Source organism: Triticum dicoccoides, chromosome 3B, assembly GCF_002162155.2.
Source record: "Triticum dicoccoides isolate Atlit2015 ecotype Zavitan chromosome 3B, WEW_v2.0, whole genome shotgun sequence".
NCBI classification, from domain to species: Eukaryota; Viridiplantae; Streptophyta; class Magnoliopsida; order Poales; family Poaceae; genus Triticum; species Triticum dicoccoides.
Window position 1 is genome coordinate 488421556 of NC_041385.1, and position 5743 is coordinate 488427298.

Genomic DNA, 5743 nt, shown 5'->3' on the forward strand with positions numbered 1-5743 from the left:
GTCCCAAAAATGATATAAATGTGTGAAATAAAGCCCATAAACATCCAAAAGGGGTAATATAATAGCATGGAACAATCAAAAATTATAGATACGTTGGAGACGTATCACGTTCCTATTCTTATACAGAAAAATAGAATAGACCTCTGTGTTTTCTTCGAAAAAATACATAAATTGGGCTGCCGATGTTTCAGGAAAAATAAAACCTCGGATGGGAGGTCCATAGGCCGGTCGATACATGACGGCCCTCAAGAAAATACAAACAGGCCTATGGATCTCCCATCCGAGGTCGTGGGCTGCGCGTGTTAAAAAATAAAGCCTAGACGGGGCAGCCCAAAACCCAGCTGACACTTGCTGCCCCAGTGATAATAAATGATACCTGCCAGCTCCCCAACTTCTTTGTGAATTTATCTCCTATAGTAACTATGTTGAAGCACCTAAAAAATGTAACTATGTTGACAAACCCATGGGCCCCAATGCCAGTATAGCATTAGGAGGAAGTATTTTTTCGATGAGGCACTTGCTTGGGTACGACCATAGACCTGGTGGGTCCCGACTGTACGCCTCTCCATGTACAGTCCTCTCCAGATTCCTCTCGTTTGTTCAGCATGTTCACAACGGCAGATAACGGCGTCGCGGCGAGTGCACAAAGGCGCAGGAGGGGATACGACCACCTGAGGAAGTGCCTTATTATTAACGAAACTACTAAACTAGCCTAGTGGCCAAGTGACACTACCCGACAGCTGTTCTGCCCGGGTTCGATTCCACCTGTGCAGGGAAAATATCTCCAATTTTTTTGCCTCTTCCTTTATTGACATGTGGATCCCCATTTTCATCTACGCACACCACATCCAACACTTGCCAAAACTTCGTCCCTCATTTTCTATGTGTTTCACACACTCGACATTGTGTGGGCATTTTGAAAATAGCATATCTTCTTGACTGTGCATTTTGAAAATCAGCATGATGTTAACTGGCTGGTAGTTCCATTTTCGACCATGAATAAAACTTCCAACATGATGTTAGCCCTGTTTGAAAAGGTCGTGTTAAATAAATGCTCTGCCTCTGAAAGTTGCAGTTTCTTATCTGAAACTAAACTTGCAGTTTCTTATCTGAAACTGAAACTTGCAGTTTCTTCTCTGAGAATCACATTGTCTGCACTTTTCTACTTCTATGAAACTACATTTTTTTAAGTTCTAAAAATAGATCTCTAGAATTCAGAAAATACTTCATATGCTCAATACTGCAAATCTGAAATTCAAAAGACATTCATATCTGAAAGTACTCTCAAAATACACAACACAATACACAACCTGCAAATACTGACAACCCTAAGCTCCTCCTAACAATTCACAACCTGCCCAACTATTGAGCTGGGGGGGGGGGCAGTCCCCTCCTATTCCTCGGCGGCAGACAGCCGCCCCGTGAGACGATGTGAACAGCGAGGGAGAGGATGGCGGGGAAGCGTTGTCGGGCCAACTGCTTTTCTCCTCTTGAAGTTGGGTTCGGTCGACGAAGACTCCACTGGCTCGCTCTGGCAGGACACCCTCACAAACGGCACCCTGTAGATGCTCGATCCTTCAATATCTGGTGGATGCTCCATCTAGGATTGATACTCTCACCACCGCTCCCTCACGATCGGATTCGGTGAATCTGTTTGCTCCATGGCCCAGAGGAGCAGCTCCATGTACTCCCGCGCGACTCCCTCTGGGAGTATCGCTGCCTTTTCGCTCTGTTGCAGATATTTGACCATGGATGTCGCCGTCGCCGCTAGTTGGTCCTTGTTGTCAAACCAAGACTGTATCTCCAACATCCTAGCTAGCTTCACAGGGTCGCCGTCCGTGATCCTCATGTATCGGTTGTACTCCTCCATCGATCTACTTTTCCACAGCACCTTCACTCATCGGTGGTGGTTTTTGAATGGAAGAGGAGAGGAGCAGCGCTGGTTTTGGATTAGAACGGGAGACGAGCGACGCTGGTTTTGGACTGGAACAGGAGAGGAGGGGCGGTGGTTTTGAAATGGAAGGGGAGAGGAGCGGCGCTGGATTTAGATTGGAACAGGAGAGGAGTGGCGGTGGTTTAAGAGGAGAAGAGCGGAAGAGTGGCGCTGGTCTTGGAAGTATTTTTTTGTTTTGAGTATTTTGGGTCAAAGTTTGACCACTTACTGTATTTGACAAGCAAAATGTGAATGCATGTCACCAAAAATTGTATCGTTTGGTTCATATCTGAATGTACATTCAAATTGTATTATTTTTGCAACGTATAACATATATTTTATGTGTGAAAATCATGGTCAATTATGACCCAAAATAAAAGGGAGACTAGTTAATGTGGGGTTGCTTTCTTAATTGAAGGGTAGATTGATTTTGATTTTGATCCAGTCACTGCACGCCGGCCCTCTCGTCCAATCCTAAATCACTGTGGCATGCTCCTCTCCCTCTTCTCCATTGCAAAACCACCTCCTCTCCTCTCCATCATCTCCATTCCAAAACCACCGCCTCGCCTCTCCCTCTTCTGATCTTCTCCATTGCAAAACCACCTCCTCTCCTCTCCATCATCTCCATTCCAAAACCACCATCTCGCCTCTCCCTCTTCTCTATTGCAAGACCACCGTCTCTCCTCCCATCTTCCAAAGCTAGCACCGAACCACTCAGAAGGACATCTATGGAGAGGATGCAACAGAGAATCAGGCAGATCGCCGGCGGCGACCAGGCAAAGTTAGCCAGGTTGAAGGAGATCCTTACTTGGTTTGACAATGAGTGGGAGATTTCGAGGATGGTGAGGGCCATGTGGCAATGTATGCAAAAGAGCGAGACGGCAGCGATGAGGGCAGCGATGTACATGTACTCCTCGGCAGCAGTCACACCGCAGTCCTCCGAGTCCATCGAGTATCTCCTCTGGGCGTTGGAGCAGACAGATTCGCCCGAGACAACAGTCAGGCGGAGGTGGTGTGTGTACAGGTCGAAGGTCGAGCACCTAGAGGATAACGAATCAATCGAGTATGATGTGCCATTCGTGAGGGTGCAGAGCTAGCCGGGGCCACAGGAGTATTCGTTCTCCCACCGCAAGAGGAGGACAGATGGTGCGACGTCGCTTCCCTGTCGTTCTCCACGGTTCCCTCGATGCTCGCCTCGTTTCAACGACGATGGTAGGGTTTAAGGTAAGCTTCGCACTAACCTAATCTTCCACCTGCTCATGCTTATAATCAGTGTGACAGCTAATGAAAATCATGCTTACAATCAGTCTCTGAGTGCTACGCCAATCACCCTAAAATAGCTCTGGACCTTTGGGTCAAAGTTGTGACACAGTGTACAAATAAAGAAAAATAGATTGGTGCTTCTTTCAGAAAAGAGTACTCCCTAGAAAACTGCCAATATAAGCTACTAGTATTTGGGTAGAGGATTTGCTGCCGAGAAAGATCCGTCCACAGAGAGCACCACACATCCCACTGGTGGTGGTGGATGCCAATGCGTGCATGCATCATGGTTGGTGTCGGTAATGTTTTCTTGGAACACCTTGCACTCTGCATATATGCCGGTTCCATACGTATGTTTGTGCAGTTCCACCAAAATGCAGCTGAATAACCCTATTTGCACAGATAATGAAAAAGCGTGATTATATTATAGTGGCACTAGTTGATGAAACACACAAAATAAATAGAAGAAAATATTGCGATAGTATCATAGTATGCCATGCTGCGAGGGCGAGATGGGCCCTGCGACACCTCATACGGTACGCCTCATACTAGAAATCATCCCAAGTCTCCCAGATACACCTTCTACCAGTGATGAACATCAGTGTAGCAACCAGACCTCAAACAGTCTGATCTCTGTGCTTTAGTGTCATCCCTGGATCAGTAATGCTGACACGCACAATACTTGAAGGATTTATAACAGAGTAGCAATCACACACTTATTACATTGAATGTCTCAAAAGAGAACTTATTACAATAGATATGGCTTAAGGCCATCTAATAACGATAACAGCGGAAGGCTTGGAAGATAAGTGAGTCCATCAACTCCAACGGCATCACTGAGTATAGAACCACGACCTAAGGCACCTTACTCGTCGTCTGAAAAGTCTGCAACATGAATGTTGCAGCCCGAAAATGGGCCAGCACATGGAATATGCTGGCAATGTAACACATAGAGAATAATGAACAGAAGTATGCTATACTACATGCATATATGGTTGGTGGAGAGCTCTATGGTTACAATTTTGCGTAAAGCCAATTTTTCCCTACTGCAAAGGAATAAATTTTATTTAACTATCATGGTGGTTGTTAAACATTGAGAAGATAGACATCCTCTCAATCCCAATTAAGCATCATCACTAAACCCAACAATATTAATTAAAGTAACATGATGAGATACACATGATAATCCAAGTACTAGATACTCAAAATGTCCATAACCAGGGAAACGGCTAACCATGATTAGTTTATACACTCTGCAGAGTTTTGTGCACTTTTCCCCACAAGACTCGATCTCCTCCATTGGGATTCTCGCACTACATGGTGTTTGAAAAACGGATGACTGAGACATAGTCTTTCAGAAGCGTTTGCACCTTACAATTGGGTAGACAGTACCAACCTACATCCCCTACATCTGCTAGTCTACCACTTAAGAGTTCACACGACTTAGTCAACTATGCTAGAGCCCATAGTAGCTTGTGGCTGCACACAGAAGTTTCTAGCATGAAAAATCTCATGATCCCTTTGAGCCTGGGTGGTGGTCTATAAAGAAAAACAAGCAATCGCTGGAATACCCAGGTGCCTCAATCCACCCAGATTTGCGTTTAAGTTGCCACCTTAAATAAACCATTAAATTACAATCTCACATCTGTCATGGATACACTCACCCAATGCACGTCTACTAGCATAGCATGGCATAATAAGAAAACGTAGAAGTAACTCCCAAGGGTTTGATAATAAAACAGGTAATAGGTACTACCTCATCTACTTCCCAAAACCCACATATTAATCAGATCCTAATCATGCAATTGTTTGAGGATTGATCTAATGCAATAAAACTGGGAAGTAAAGAGGAATGATCAAAGTCTTACTTGCCTTGCTGATGATCCATGAAACCTAGAGATTTGAAGTAGCAAGCGGCGCACTCCAGGTACTCTACCGCAAACAAACAAGCATACAATAAGCACTCATCTAATGCACGGGTAAAACTCAAATAAGAGATCTAACCAGAAAGTTCAACTTAAGAACTCCATTTTGCAAAAAGAATCAAAACGAACGAAGCAACAAAAGTCAAACGGTGAAAGAAACAAGCTTCGTTTACTAATTTGGACCTAAGTTAAATTTTACACTAGCAAAAACTTGTTTGAGTTGGTTAAATAGAAAGAGGGGCTCGATACGAAACTCTAGGCGCTTGAATCGCCTGATTCTGATAAACGAGCGAAAAGTTATACTAGAATGAAAATCGGATCAGAAATCGCGATCAGAAATAATCGCGGAAAATCTGAGAAAAAGAAAAACTGACGAACAGATTAACGAACGAACATTCGTTAACTGGTACTAAATGGCGAATTCGTTCGTTAAAACGAACGATCGAGCGAACACTCGCTAGATAAATAAACCGAAAAAACGAACTAATCTAAAAAAACGAAAACTAGGGTTTTCTAAAAAAACGGATCGGTTTTCTTTAGAAAACCGGGGTGGCGGGGCGGCTACCTCGGCTCGGCTCCGGTGTGGATCCGGCGGGGTTCCGGTGTGGCGGCGGGACGGTGTGGG